This window comes from Bombina bombina, chromosome 5 (genome assembly GCF_027579735.1).
Source record: "Bombina bombina isolate aBomBom1 chromosome 5, aBomBom1.pri, whole genome shotgun sequence".
Taxonomy (NCBI): domain Eukaryota; kingdom Metazoa; phylum Chordata; class Amphibia; order Anura; family Bombinatoridae; genus Bombina; species Bombina bombina.
This window is the reverse complement of record NC_069503.1, coordinates 256,038,415-256,055,270: the sequence shown is the minus strand read 5'-3', so window position 1 is coordinate 256,055,270 and position 16,856 is coordinate 256,038,415. Positions and strand designations below refer to the sequence as shown.

The following is a 16,856-nucleotide window of genomic DNA, read 5'->3' as shown; positions in this document are numbered from 1 at the left end:
AGCCCATCATAGGCAGTGCGAACACAATGCCAAGGATCCAGTTAGTAACACCGTCTCAACCCAGGAGATTGGTGGGCAAGTCCACATTTTACCTAGGGAGGGCTGTGGACCCACAAGGAGTAGCTCACTGTATACCAGAAAATTGGTGCAAGTCCACATTTCCCCTGGGAGGCCTGTGACATTTCTTCACTGAGAAAAGACCTTTCACTGCCTGGATGAAAACTCCTTGTCTGCCACTCTGAATGACAGGTTACTGCGAGGAGGATTCAGGCCTTAGATCAGTTCTTTTCAAACGATAAGTAGATCTTGCACTTCACTTTGATCTTACTCCTTATCCAGGAGGCAAAAGAAAATCACTGAGGATCATGGGAAGTGGGAGGGATTTAAAGCTCTGGTGTATTGGATTGTATTTTGCCTTCTCCTAGTGGTTAGGAGGGGAATATTCCCACACGTGATGACTCATGGACTCTCACCATCTGATGAAAGAAAAGTAGTTATCTCCTTTAAAAGTTGTGAAAAAAGTTGATGAGCAGTGCTAGAGACATACCCTATCAATTGCTTTAAAAAGCATAGCAATAAAATGACCACTCTCTATACCGGACTTATTTAAATGGAAGGTGTGACACAAAGGTTTTTAGCAGAGCATTTAAAAAAATTATTTTCTGAATTTATAAGAAGACACAAAAATATGAAAGTCAAGGCTGCATAAAGTTCTAGAAAGTGAATAACGTTGTGCTGCTTGGGAGTTCTGGGAAGTATCTAAATTAGCAAAGGTGATCTTAGATTTTGTGTTTTAACATACCAGAGCATTTAGAAATGAGAGAGCAACAAGTGTTGTTAAAATACCTTATTGTAATAACATCAGCTAGGAGAAGACACATGTTTATTGCCGATTCCTTTTCAAAGCTATGCACATTTGAAAAACCATGTTTATAATGCAAAGGCAAGATCAACTATAAGTTTTATTATCATTATGATCAATTTATTTAAGTACAGGAACATACGTTTTTCAAAAACAAAAACCGGTTATACATTTATAAAACTCCCTCTTGAGAAGCAACACTGAAAATATTAGTGCCCAATTAACCAGGACAATGTTTAAAAGAATGTTTTACAGGAAGGCACCTAAAGGTATTATTTATAAAAATAAAAAAAAGCATATAGAGAAATGTGATAGTTCTGTCTAAAAATAGAGACTAGAGATGTGAAGCAGGAAACAGATTGCAGTATTTATATCCTGAGAAGTCAAGCATAAACAACTGCATTAGTTTACTGTGAATTCTGATGAGAGATATAAAGAGCTAAACATAAACTTTGCTTTCAGCTCCTTTAATACACCAATAGCATCAACTACTTAATTAAAACAAATTTTAAATACTGAGACCAGATTTATATACATAAATGCAATGCAGGTATGAAGAGAAGTTAGGAAAATGTTCTTTTTGACCTAATACTTGTAAACGTAATTTGACACACTATACTTGATTATGCAGAACCTAGGGTTTGTTGGTAACATCAACAAAGATGAAACAGAATTCACTTTTTGTAGACTGGAATTCAGGAAAAACTGCAGTTAAAAACTTTAGGAAAGCAACAGATCGCAATGGTTTTCTGAATGCTTTAAGTGGCCATCTACCACAATGGAAATCCAATATTCCTTTGCACCTCGATGGAGGATTTTGATTCTGAGGCAAACATTTAAGAAAACAAATTGGTACAGAAAGGGTATGATATTTCACTAGTGAAGGAAGCAAGGCAGAAAGGGTAATCTAGAAATTGGGAAGAACTTCTTGGTGGTACACATAAAAAACGTCCCTATAACATGAAGGAAGGGGTAAAGTTTATAAACACTGGGGTGTGCGCAGTTTAGATCCGGTGTTGGGAACACATCTGGAGACTACCCCAGAGTTATTTAGGAAAAACAAAAGTCTTAAAAACATACTTGTCCTCTCTAAGTTGAGAGCTGTGAAAGAAAGAGTAGAAGAACAAGGAAAAAATGTAGGCACCTTAACTTCCTGGTATGTTCCTAGTGTAGGAACCTTTAAGTGTGGATGTCTTAACTGCTGTATGTGTGGACTCATAATAAAAGGAGATACAATTAACAATTGGGATAGCGCTAGCGAATACAGTATCAAGAGCAAAGCTTCATGCTTATCTACACATGCAGTATATGCGTTGACCTGTTTATGTGAGAAAATCTATGTAGGCTGGACAAAAAGACGAGTCTATGAGCATATAAAGATTATTAAAAAGGGATTAAAAAAGTCACAGTGTGTCAGAACACTTAAGATCATGCCACAATCAAGATCCTAGAGGGTTAAAAATAATAGTATTGGAAGTTATTTCAGCACCAGGCATTACTGCACAGCAGAGACCAATGTGTTTAAGATGATGTGAAACTAAATGGATACATTTATTAGATAGTTTTACCTCCAGAGGACTAAATGTGGATTTAGATCTGCAAGCATTCATGATATAATAAGGAGCCTTTAGTTGTTTTTGTATAAAGGACACTCAAGATTGGGCATAAGAATGGAGTAAGGGCAGACCTTTTTAAACCTGCAAGTATATTTTTATAAATAGTGGGCAAAAGTACGTAATTTGCAACAAAGTAACAGGTTTAAGGTTGTTATAATGTTGCATGAAATAAATATGCTGTGTAAATTTCACCAAGATACTGTATGCACGAACCTCTGTTATAACATAAGTATAATTTTTATTGTAAGCTAAACCCCCCCCCATAATGATAAGCCAATAAGGCAGAAGGAAGAGTAAATGATTTTGATGAAATTGTAGTTGCGTCAGAATATGAGAGGTGTGGAGTATAGAACCATTTGTGATTGACTGAAATAAGCTTAAGGAGGCGTGCACTATTGGTTTAAATAACACGGCAAATTACATAGGAATTATAACACTATATCATTCTTTAAAAAAAAGTTTGCATAGAAGCAAATGAAACGTGTAGAGAAGAGTACATGGAGTGGTCTCTGACAGCAGCAGTCCTAGTGTAATAGAGATCGGACTGGACATTTGCATTGGGACATTGTTCCTGAATTGAAATTGGCTGAGGGGTGTTATGAGACTTACACTTCTATTTTCTTGTGTTTTTAACCGCTTGTTTTATATTAAATGTGTTTGACTACCTTGATGTGGGGTTGCGCCTTGTCCTTTGTATATACACAGATAATTCTGCAAATACTGCAGAATTATGTAACGTTATCTTAGCAACAGGTTTAAAAATCTAAAGATTTTAGAGATTTTACCCCTCAAAGTTGAACTTACCTGGTTTCCTCTCCAGGATCTTCTGATCGTGTCTTCTTTTTCAAAAGCGCTTCGCCCGATTTTGCTATTGAACGAAATGTAGCACGCTCCCACTCTGGCCTGGTAAAGGGAGCGCGCTACATTCAGTTCAATAGCGCGATCGCAAAGCACTTTTAAAGTTCTGTACTATGTGCAGAATTATGTAACCTTATTTTTTGCATTTACTGTCCTTTTAATGAAGCAGCTGAACCTGCATACCGTTTTAAGGATGGAGAAAATTTTCTTCACCCATGTAAAATAATAAACACCCTCAAATCTGAAAAGTCTATACAGCACTAGCGAGTATAGTGGGTACACGCTTTGGGCATACAAATAGCAAAATAGTAAAAGGTGACAGCCATTGCAGAGTTCCAACCAACTTTAATACTGTAAATAAGTAGAGACTAAATCAACTCAAGCAAGAGGAAAAGGGTTATATACAGTTGCAAGGAAATGCTTGCAAATCCTTTGGAATTACCTAGATTTCTGACACACACAATAACAATTATAGACAAACACATTCTGACTAAACTAATACACAAACAGTTGTACTTTTTAAAAAATTTTTTACTAAAGACATTGCATAATCATTCACAGTGCAGGCTGGAAAAAAAGTAAATCTGTGTGTTAACAACTATTCCAAAAGCTATTTGGATTTAGATGTTTCAATAAAAGGGAAACTGAACGCAAATTTTTTTGTTTCACGATTCAGATAGAGCATGTTTTAATTAACTTTCTAATTTACTCCTATTATCAATTTCTCTTCGTTCTCTTAGTATCTTTATTTGAAAAAGGAGGAATGTAACCTTACAAAACTGCCCATCTTTGGTTTAGCAACCTGGGTAGCGCTTGCCGATTGGTGGCTACGGTTCACTTGCTTTTTCCAGCATGCACTCAATGTCTTCAATCAAAATTTGAAAAGTACAAGTTCTATGCCCATCCACCAATATTGTACATGGTTCCATAACAGATCTAAAAAAACATAAGAAGTGTGTGGAAGAATCCCTACAGAATATGTAAAATAACATAATAAAACAATTATCTACATGTTTTGCTAGGAAGTCCCAAAAAAAACACAAAATAACTACTGGTAACAAAAAGTAAAAAGTAAGAGCGAATGATGGAACATAAGCGTGATTCAAAAATTGTTACGTTTCAAATATTGAAAGTAATATTTAAACTATATTGAAAAGTGGTCTTAAACTGACTTTACAGAGTGGTTTCTACCTTGTAGCTTTTATCTGTATTTTGAGTAAAGTTTCTACTAACTGTTCTGACAATGGGGGCTGTCTTTTATAACTGTAAGGTGTTTGGAAGATGCACTTATTTCTTCCCGTCATGCTATGCCTCCCCCTTTCATTCCTTTTAAACCCACTTCATCTACCGCATTTTCCCATTCCCCACTTTTTTTCCGCTTCCTTTAAGACACCATGTTTGAAAGTTCACATTTTTTTTTACCCTTTATGCTTATAAACTACTTGTTCCCACTATAATGTCAATATCATCCATACCTATGACCCACTTCTAGCTTCACTTATGTCTCATTATATGATTCTTTATTTTTCTGTTAACTTCAATGTTTTATCCATTGTTTGTATTGACCTAATTATCATAGCCCCTTACTACAGGCTGTGCATTTCTAAGTTCATAACTATGAAACTTCAATTTTGACTTAGTATTTTATTCATAGAGTTTATATCTTATGTTTATTGCCATATTTCTACTGAATTATACATCATTGATTTGCTGTTATTTTTTCTTGTTATTATGAGTGTGTGTTGGAATCCTGAGCAATAAATATTGCTTTGTATTTTGCCTAACATCAATAAAATAAAAATTTAAAGGGACAATCTACTTGAAACTTTTTATTGCTTAAAAATATAGATGATCATTTATTACCCATTCCACAGTTTTACCAACTCTCAGTGCTTTGTACAAATTTTCATTTTATGCAATTATTAGTGGCTCCTTTATAACTTCAAGGTTATGAGCACAATGTTATCTATATGGCAAACATGAACTAGTACTGTCTGGCTGAGAAAAGCTAATAAAATGCACTGAGATAATAGGCGTCCTGCAGCGGCTTACAAACAGGTAGAGATTTAGGTGGTTTGTGGTTAAAAAGTTTATTAATATAACAATGTTGGTTGTGCAATGTTAGAGAATGGGTAGTAAATGTGTTATCTATATTTTTAAAGAATAAAAAAAAAAATCAAGCACACTGTCCCTTTAAAAATAAATAAATACATTGAAATAAAAAAGCTTACTACAAACAAACTAAAATGTATCATACTAAATACTCCAACAGCACTAAGTGCTTTAGGAATGCAAACAATATGTGCAAAAATAAAGACATAGAAAGTTTAGAAATGCAATACAATATTGCAGGAGTTAAAAGATGTTAATATTACCCTCTGTATAGATTTAATCAGTTCATAAATATAATTGAACTATTATACATTTTCTTGTATTAGATGATATGAGTATGAAATGGCTGATGAGCCTCATGATCTGAGAAATAAGTTGTCATTTCAAGCTGCAAACGGCCAAGTTAGAATCAGCTAAATCATCACTTTGCTGTTCAACTGCCTACATTATGCTAAAGTAATACATTAACAGACAATCTCTAAATTCAAGAGATTCAGTGAGTAGAAAGCAGAACAATAAAAATGCAAAATATAATTTATACAGAGATAGATATACTGACAATGAGGTCTAGTGAGTCTGCCCTTAAATTTATCTGCAGGTTTATTAATTCACAGTTTATTGCCATTTAAATAGCAGCACAACACATAACTAATTATCTTTGTTTTACTTTATATTGCTAACAGGGAGAATCACAAAAAGGTATGAAAAGAAAACCTATTTCACATCTACAGTGATGGTTCCTTAATAACTAGCTCTTTTTTTTTTTTTTTAATGTGCTGAAACTTTTTATAAAATAAGATATACTGATCCCAGATAAGTAAACATATAAGATAAGTCAACCCTACTACTTTCTTCTATTTTAAAAATAATACAAATAATAAAAGAAAAGATAACAAAGGGATACTAAAGTCAAAATTAAACTTGCATGATTCAGATTGAGCATACAATTTTAAGACACTTTAACATTCACTTCTATTTTCAAATGTGCTTCATTCTCTTGGTATCCCTTGTTGAAAAATAATATGCACATATCCTACACTAGTGGGAGCTAACAGCTGATGTTCTTTCAGCAAAGGATAACAAGAGTATGAAGCAAATTTAATAACAGAAATAAATTGGAACGTTGCCTTAAATTGCATGTTCTATCCAAATCATGAAAGAACATTTTGGGGTTTTCTGTCCCTTTAATTCAAGAACAAACAGTTATTTATTAAAATATATACACACACATATATATATATATATATATATATATACATATATATATACATATATATATATATAGAAAAATAACTCATTGTGTAGTTCATTAACAAATCTAGACAGGCCCGAAGGCTTGTTTTCCCATAGAAAACCTCTGAATTACATTGTTTCTAATGCAGCAAAGGACTCTGGGTAAGATATGCAAATTAAGTACACAATGACACACCTTTTTACTTCAGTCTGCATTTCAGCAGATTCCCTTTACGCCAAAGTATCGCTGTTCACACAGCTTATAAACTAGGGTTGAAAAGCAGACTGAAGTAAAAAGGTGTGTCATTGTGTACTTACTTTGCATATCTTACCCAGAGTCCTTTATATTTATATATATATAGACAAAATGAGGCAGGTGCACTCTCACAAACAGTTCTCCAAGGGCCAGGGTGCTAGAGTAGGTAAAATGTAGCAAAACAGGAAACAGCACTCTTAAACTTAAGTCCAGAGAGTGCTGTTTCCTGTTTTGCTATATATATATATAAATATATATATATATATATATATATATATATTACACATACATATACACAAACACACATATACAGGGGTTGTCATATGCCCAACAGCTAGTGGTCCCAATAAAATTCCAACTTGCCCACTTTTACCTGTAGTAGGAATAAAACACTTTGTATATACTTATTCAAAAAAATATAAACATATTCTCTTATTAAATACAGAAGATTATTCATCAGATGCTAGTAAACTAAGGCCTGAATAGACAGGAACATAGACAGTAAGGCAAAGACACACACACAAACGTGCTCGCACAATGACCTTGTATAACCGAGACAGTAGTTGTGAACACTTTCTGGCTAGCCCATGTTGTGACTAAAAAATATGTACACTTGTGACTCACTTTTGCTAGTTCAGAATTTGTCAACCAGGTTGTCTTAAAGGGACATAAACCCCCAAATTTTTCCTTCATGATTCAGATAAAGAATACAATTTTAAACAACTTTCCAGCTTAGTTCTGCTATCTCATTTGCTTTGTTTACTTGGTATCCTTTGTTGAAAGGCATACCAAGATAAGCTCAGGAGGTGGAAGCTAGCTGCTGATTGGTGGCTGCACATATGACTCTTGTCATTGGCTTACTAATTTGTTTAACTAGCTCTAAGTAATGCATTGCTGCTTTTTCAACAAAGGATACAGAGAGAATGAAGAAAACTGATAATAAAAGTAAAATGGAAAGTTGTTTAAAAAAAGAAAAATTTATGCTTACCAGATACATTTATTTATTTCCGGATATGGTGAGTCCACAAAGTCATCAATTACTAGTGGGAATATCACTCCTGGCCAGCAGGAGGAGGCAAAGAGCACCACAGCCAATCTATTAAGTATCACTCCCCTTCCCAGAAACCCCAGTCATTCGACCGAAGGTAAATGGAGAAAAAGGAGTAACACAAAGATGTAGAGGTGCCTGAGGTTTAATAAAAAACAACTGTCTAAAATTTAAGGGTGGGGTCGTGGACTCACCATATCCGGTAAGAAAACATAATTTATGCTTACCTGATAAATTTATTTCTCTTGTAGTGTGTTCAGTCCACGGGTCATCCATTACTTATGGGATATATTCTCCTTCCCAACAGGAAGTTGCAAGAGGATCACCCAAGCAGAGCTGCTATATATCTCCTCCCCTCACATGTCATATCCAGTCATTCGACCGAAACAAGACGAGAAAGGAGAAACTATAAGGTGCAGTGGTGACTGGAGTTATAATTTTAAAATTTAGAACCTGCCTTAAAAAGACAGGGCGGGCCGTAGACTGAACACACTACAAGAGAAATAAATTTATCAGGTAAGCATAAATTATGTTTTCTCTTGTTAAGTGTGTTCAGTCCACGGGTCATCCATTACATATGGGATACCAATACCAAAGCTAAGTACACGGATGATGGGAGGGACAAGGCAGTAACATTAAACAGAAGGAACCACTGCCTGTAGAACCTTTCTCCCAAAACCAGCCTCCGAAGAAGCGAAAGTGTCAAATTTGTAAAATTTGGAAAAGGTATGAAGAGAAGACCAAGTTGCAGCCTTGCAAATCTGTTCAACAGAGGCCTCATTCTTAAAGGCCCAGGTGGAAGCCACAACTCTAGTGGAATGAGCTGTAATTCTTTCAGGAGGCTGCTGTCCAGCAGTCTCATAGGCTAAACGTATTATGCTACAAAGCCAAAAGAGAGAGAGGTAGCCGAAGCCCTTTGACCTCTCCTCTGTCCAGAGTAAACGACAAACAGAGAAGAAGTTTGTCTAAAATCTTTAGTTGCCTGTAAGTAGAACTTCAGAGCACGGACCACGTCTAGATTATGCAAAAGACGTTCCTTCTTTGAAGAAGGATTAGGACATAATGATGGAACAACAATCTCTTGATTGATATTCCTGTTAGAAACAACCTTAGGTAAAAACCCAGGTTTAGTACGCAGTACTACCTTGTCTGAATGAAAGATCAGATAAGGAGAATCACAATGTAAGGCAGATAACTCAGAGACTCTTCGAGCCGAGGAAATAGCCATCAAAAACAAAACTTTCCAAGATAAAAGCTTAATATCAATGGAATGAAGGGGTTCAAACGGAACACCCTGAAGAACTTTAAGAACCAAGTTTAAGCTCCACGGAGGAGCAACAGCTTTAAACACAGGCTTAATTCTAGCCAAAGCCTGACAAAAAGCCTGGACGTCTGGATTCTCTTGTGTAAAAGAATAGACAGAGCGGAAATCTGTCCCTTTAGCGAACTAGCGGATAAACCCTTTTCTAAACCCTCTTGTAGAAAAGAAAAATATCCTAGGAATCCTAACCTTACTCCATGAGTAACTCTTGGATTCGCACCAATATTAATATTTACGCCATATCTTATGGTAAATTTTTCTGGTCACAGGTTTCCGAGCCTGTATTAATGTATCAATAACCGAATCCGAAAACCCACGCTTTGATAGAATCAAGCGTTCAATTTCCAGGCAGTCAGCCTCAGAGAAATTAGGTTTGGATGGTTGAAAGGACCCTGAATCAGAAGGTCCTGCCTCAGAGGTAGAGACCATGGTGGACAGGACGACATGTCCACTAGGTCTGCATACCAGGTCCTGCGTGGCCGATGCCCTCTCCTGTTTGATCCTGGCAATCAGTCGAGGTAGCAACGGAAATGGTGGAAACACATAAGCTATGTTGAAAACCCAAGGGGCTGCTAATGCATTTACTAGCACCGCTCCCGGGTCCCTGGACCTGGATCCGTAACAAGGAAGCTTTGCGTTCTGGCGAGATGCCATGAGATCCAGATACGGTTTGCCCCAACGACGAATCAGTTGAGCAAATACCTCCGGGTGAAGTTCCCACTCTCCCGGATGAAAAGTCTGGCGACTTAGGAAATCCGCCTCCCAGTTCTGCACGCCTGGGATGTAAATCGCTGACAGGTGGCAAGAGTGAGACTCTGCCCAGCGAATTATCTTCGAGACTTCCAACATCGCTAGGGAATTCCTGGTTCTCCCTTGATGATTGATGTAAGCCACAGTCGTGATATTGTCCGACTGAAATCTGATGAACCTCAGTTTTGCTAACTGAGGCCAAGCTAGAAGAGCATTGAATATTGCTCTTAATTCTAGAATGTTTATTGGAAGGAGTTTCTCCTCCTGAGTCCACGATCCCTGAGCCTTCAGGGAATTCCAGACTGCTCCCCAGCCTAGAAGGCTGGCATCCGTTGTTACAATCGTCCAATCTGGTCTGCGAAAGGTCATTCCTTTGGACAGATGAACCGGTGACAACCACCAGAGAAGAGAATCTCTGGTCTCCTGGTCCAGATTTAGCAAAGGGGACAGATCTGAGTAATCCCCGTTCCATTGACTGAGCATGCATAGTTGCAGCGGTCTGAGATGCAGGCGCGCAAATGGCACTATATCCATTGCCGCGACCATTAAGCCGATTACCTCCATGCACTGAGCTACTGATGGGCTTGGAACGGAATAAAGGACACGGCAAGCATTGAGAATCTTTGATAACCTGGACTCCGTCAGGTAAATCTTCATCTCTACAGAATCTATAAGAGTCCCTAGAAAAGGAACCCTTGTGAGTGGTAACAGAGAACTCTTTTCCACGTTCACTTTCCACCCATGCGACCTCAGAAATGCTAGAACTATCTCTGTATGAGACTTTGCATTCTGAAAACTTGACGCTTGTATCAGAATGTCGTCTAGGTACGGAGCCACCGATATGCCTCGTGGTCTTAGTACCGCCAGAAGTGAGCCCAGAACCTTCGTAAAAATTCTCGGGGCCGTGGCTAACCCGAAGGGAAGAGCCACAAACTGGTAATGCCTCTCTAGAAAGGCAAACCTTAGGTACCGATAATGATCTTTGTGAATCGGTATGTGAAGGTAAGCATCCTTTAAGTCCACTGTGGTCATATATTTACCCTCTTGGATCATGGGTAGGATGGTTCGAATGGTTTCCATCTTGAACGATGGTACCCTTAGGAATTTGTTTAAGATCTTTAAGTCCAAGATTGGTCTGAAGGTTCCCTCTTTTTTGGGAACCACAAATAGATTTGAGTAAAATCCTTGTCCCTGTTCCGATCGCGGAACTGAGTGGATCACTCCCATGATTAAGAGGTCTTGTACACATTGTAGAAATGCCTCTCTCTTTACTAGGTTTGTTGAAAACCTCGATAGATGGAACCTCCCTTGTGGAGGAGAGGTTTTGAAATCCAGAAGGTATCCCTCAGATATAATCTTCAACGTCCAGGGATCCTGCACATCTCTTGCCCAAGCCTGGGCGAAGAGAGAAAGTCTGCCCCCCACTAAATCCGTCTCCGGATAGGGGGCCCTGTCTTCATGCTGTCTTAGGGGCGGGAGTAGGCTTTCTGGCCTGCTTGCCCTTGTTCCATGACTGGTTGCCTTTCCAACCCTGTCTGTAACGAGCAGTAGTTCCTTCCTGTTTTGGAGCGGAGGAAGTTGATGCTGCTCCTGCCTTGAAGTTACGAAAGGCACGAAAATTAGACTGTTTGGCTTTTGGTTTGGCCCTGTCCTGAGGAAGGGCGTGGCCCTTACCTCCCGTAATGTCAGCAATAATTTCCTTCAAGCCGGGCCCGAATAAGGTCTGCCCTTTGAAAGGAATGTTAAGTAGCTTAGATTTGGAAGTTACATCCGCTGACCAGGATTTAAGCCAGAGCGCTCTGCGCGCCTGTATGGCGAATCCGGAATTTTTAGCCGTAAGTTTGGTTAGATGTACTACGGCATCTGAAACAAGCGCATTAGCTTGCTTAAGGGTTCTAACTTTGCTCAAAGCCTCATCCAATGGCGCTGTGCGAATCGCCTCTTCCAGAGACTCAAACCAGAATGCCGCTGCAGCCGTGACAGGCGCAATGCATGCAAGAGGCTGCAATATAAAACCCTGTTGAACAAACATTTTCTTAAGATAACCCTCTAATTTTTTATCCATTGGATCTGAGAAAGCACAGCTATCCTCCACCGGGATAGTGGTACGCTTGGCTGAAGTAGAAACTGCTCCCTCCACCTTAGGGACCGTCTGCCATAAGTCTCGTGTGGTGGCGTCTATAGGAAAAAATTTTCTAAATATCGGGGGAGGGGAAAAAGGCACACCGGGTCTATCCCACTCCTTACTAATAATTTCTGTAAGTCTTTTTGGTATAGGAAAGACGTCAGTACACACCGGTACAGCATAGTATCTATCCAACCTACACATTTTCTCTGGAATTGCCACCGTGTCGCAATCATTCAGAGCCGCTAATACCTCCCCTAGTAACAAACGGAGGTTCTCAAGCTTAAATTTAAAATTTGAAATGTCTGAATCCGGTCTCCCCGGATCAGAACCGTCACTGACAGAATGAAGCTCACGTCCTCATGTTCTGCAAATTGTGGCGCAGTATCAGACATGGCTCTCGTGTCATCAGCGCGCTCTGTCCTTAACCCAGAGCTATCACGCTTGCCCCTTAATTCGGGCATATTATATAATACTTCTTTCATAACATTAGCCATATCATGTAAAGTGATTTGTAAGGGCCTAGATGTACTTGGCGTCTCAATCTTACGCATCTCCCGAGCGGGAGACGCAGGTACTGACACGTGAGGAGAGTTAGGCGGCATAACTTCCCCCTCGTTGTCTGGTGATAGTTTCTCTATCGGTACAGACTGACTTTTATTCAAAGCAATATACAATTGGTACACATCGTTCTATTGGGCTCCACATTGGCTTTTGAACATGATGAACAAACAGTTTCCTCTGAATCAGACATGTTTAAACAGACTTAGCAATGAAACTAGCAAGCTTGGAAATCACTTTCAATAAGTTTACAAGCAATATAAAAAAACGCTGCAGCGCTTCAAAAATACAGATAGTGTATTATTAGCAGAGGATTGCACCCATTAGCAAAAGGATGATTAACCCCTCAATACCCAAAACGGATAAAACGGATATCAATTAAGATTTAACGCTTTTAATCACAGTCAAACACACTGTCACAGATCTGCTGTGACCGATTACCTCCCTCAAAAATGAATTTTGCAGACCCCTGAGCTCTCTAGAGACGTCCTGGATCAAGGAGGAAGAAGCAGGAAGACTGTGCTAGAATTTTAACTGCGCAACAAGGCGCTAAAACAAGGTCCCTCCCACTCCTATTACAACAGTGGGAGCCCTGATATAACGGTTTCCATGCAGAAAATATATGTTAGCCATGTGGAAAAAAATCATGCCCAAAGAGATTTATCACCAAAGTACCTCACAAAAACGAATAACATGCCAGTAAACGTTTTATTAAAAAACAACATTTTCCAATGTCATGCAAAGTTATCACTAAGCCTGCTACCAGTCGCTACCACTGCAGATAAGGCTTAAGTATTATTTCAGTTTTAACAGTATTTTCTCAGTCAAATTCTAGTCCCTAGAAAATAACTCGACTTCGCATACATTTATCAGCCTGATACCAGTTGCCACTACTGCATTTAAGGCTGTACTTACATCATATGGTAACAGCAGTATTTTCTTAGTCAATTCCATTCCCAGAAAATAATGTACTGCACATACCTCATTTGCGGAGGACCCCGCATGCTATTCCCAGTTTCTGAAGTTACCCCACTCCTCAGAATGTCGAGAACAGCCAGTGGATCTTAGTTACGCCTGCTAAGATCATAGAAAAAAACGCAGGCAGTTTCTTCTTCCAAATACTGCCTGAGATAGAAAAACAGCACACTCCGGTGCCATTTAAAATAACAAACTTTTGATTGAAGAATAGTTAAGTAAAAACTCCAGCTCCTCTCGCGACCTCCTTCTTTGTTGAGGGTTGCAAGAGAATGACTGGATATGACATGTGAGGGGAGGAGCTATATAGCAGCTCTGCTTGGGTGATCCTCTTGCAACTTCCTGTTGGGAAGGAGAATATATCCCATAAGTAATGGATGACCCGTGGACTGAACAAACTTAACAAGAGAAATACATTTATCAGGTAAGCATACATTTTCTTTTCTTTCCTAAGATATGGTGAGTCCACGACAATCAATTACTAGTGGGAACCAATACTCAAGCTAGAGGACACAGATTACTAGGCAAGGAAAAAAGACAGGCGGACCTAAATAGAAGGCACCACCGCTTGAAGAACCTTTCTCCCAAAAGAAGTCTCAGCCGAGGCAAAAGTATCACATTTTTGAAAAAGAATGTAGAGAGGACCAAGTTGCAGCCTTGCAAATCTGTTCCACAGAAGCATCCTTTTTGAAAGCCCAGGAAGAGAAAACAGCCCTTGTGGAATGAGCTGTAACTCTCTCAGAACGAATACTTCTTCTCAACCAGAGGGAAAGAGAAGTAGCAGTAGCCATCTGACCTTTATGTTTGCCAAAAAAACAAACAAACAAACAGGGCAGAAGACAGGCTAAAATCCTTAGTCGCCTGTATGAATTTTAAAGCACGGACCACATCCAAGCTGTGTAACAAACGTCCCTTATGCGAAGAAGGATTAGGACACAGAGAAGCAACAACAATTTCCTGATTAATATTTCTATCCGAAACCACTTTAGGAAGAAAACCTAACTTAGTACGAAGAACTGCCTTATCAGCGTGATCTCTGTGTGAGAGTTTGCTTGTTGAAAAGATGGCATTTGAACCAATATGTCGTCCAGATAGGACGCCACTGCAATTCCCCGAGACCTGATCACTGCCAAGAGAGCCTCCAGAACCTTTGAGAAAATTCTGGGAGCTGTGGCCAGGCCAAATGGAAGAGCCACAAACTGAAAGTGTTTGTCCAGAAAGGCAAATCTCAGAAATTTGTGATGATCCCTGCAACTGGGAACATGAAGGTACACATCCTTCAGGTCTATGGTCATCATGAATTGACCCTCTTGCACTAAAGGAAGAATGCAACGGATAGTTTCCATCTTGAAGGACAGTACTCTGAGAAATTTGTTTAGACACTCCAGGTCTAGAAAAGGACGGAAAGTTCCCTCATTTTTGGGAACCATGAACAGATTGGAATAGAACCTAGACCCTGTTCCTGTACTCCCAGGGAGCAAAGATCCTGTACACATTTTAAGAACGCCTCTCTTTTTATCTGGTCTGCAGATAATCTTGAGAGGTGGAACCTGCCCCTGGGAGAAAAAAGGTCTTGAATTGCAATTTGTAACCCTGAGATACTATGTCCACAGCCCAGGGATCTGGGACATCTCGTATCCATGCTTGAGAAAAATGAGAAAGTCTGCCCCTTACTTGATCCGATCCCGGATTGGGGGCAAACCCTTCATGCTGATTTAGACTCAGCTGCGGGTTTCTTTGATTGCTTCCCCTTGTTCCAAGACTGACTGGGTCTCCAAGAAAATTACTCTGACGTCCTTTAGAACTATTCTTCTTGTCTTGTGGAAGAAGGAACCCCTTTCCACCCGTAATATCAGAAATAATTTCTTTCAGACCAGGTCCAAACAAGTTCTTACCCTTGTAAGAAATCGCCAGAAGTTTGGAATTAGATGAAAGATCAGCTGACCAAGATTTCAGCAACAATTCTCTGCGCACTAGCACAGCGAAGCCAGATATGTTTGCTTCCAATTTAATAACCTGCAAGGAAGCGTCGGTAATAAAGGAATTGGCTAGCTTAAGAGCCTTAATCCTTTCTAGGACCTCCTCTAAGGAGGTCTCTACCTGAAGAGACTCAGACAAGGCGTCGAACCAAGAGGCTGCCGCACTTGTCACAGTGGCAATACACACTGCAGGTTGCCATTGGAGCCCTTGATGAACATACAGTTTCTTCAAATAAGCCTCCAGCTTTTTGTCCATTGGATCCTTAAAAGAGCAGCTATCCTTAATAGGAATAGTAGTTCTCTTAGCCAGAGTACAAATGGCCCCTTCTACTTTAGGCACTGTTTGCCACGACTCCTTAATGGCATTAGCAACAGGAAACATCTTTTTAAAGACAGGAGACGGGGAGAAAGGAATCCCAGGCTTCTCCCATTCCTGTGCTAAAATTTCAGTAGCACGGTCTGGCACAGGAAACACCCCCACAGAGGAAGGAACATCAAAGTATTTATTAAAGGGACAGACAACACCAGAATTTTTGTTTAAAAAGAAAGATAATCCCTTTATTACCCATTCCCCAGATTTGCATAACCAACACAGTTATAATAATACACATTTTAACTATAATTACCTTGTATCTAAGCTTCTGCTGACTGCCCCCCTTATTTTAGTTCTTTTAACAGACTTGCATTTTAGCCAATCAGTGCTCACTCCTAGGTCACTTCACGTGCATGAGCTCAATGTTATCTATATAAAACACATGAACTAATGCCCTCTAGTGGTCAAAATACGTTCAGATTAGAGGCGGACTTCAAGGTCTAAGAAATTAGCATATGAACCTCCTAGGTTTAGCTTTCAACTAAGTGGTACATACGACGAGTAACTGGCTTACAAGCCTGAACCAGAGTTTTGATAACACTCTCAGAAAACCCTCTCTTGGCTAAGACTAAGCATTCAATCTCCACGCAGTCAGCCTCAGAGAATCTAGATTTTGAAGAACGAAGGAACCCTGTATCAGAAGATCTCTGCAACAAGGTAACCTCCACTGAGGAGATGAGGACATCCCCACCAGATCCACAAACCACGACCTTCGTGGCCATGACGGAGCAATTAGAATCACTGTTGCTCGCTCCTGTTTGATGCAAGCCACCACACAAGGGAGAAA

The 16,856-nt window shown here is 39.3% G+C and overlaps 1 protein-coding gene across 1 annotated transcript in view; it reads right to left on the bottom strand.

The window, feature by feature from the left end:
- Positions 1 to 16,856, bottom strand: part of DNAJC1 (DnaJ heat shock protein family (Hsp40) member C1) — an 823,579-nt gene that overhangs the window by 388,375 nt on the left and 418,348 nt on the right. The window lies entirely within an intron of this gene.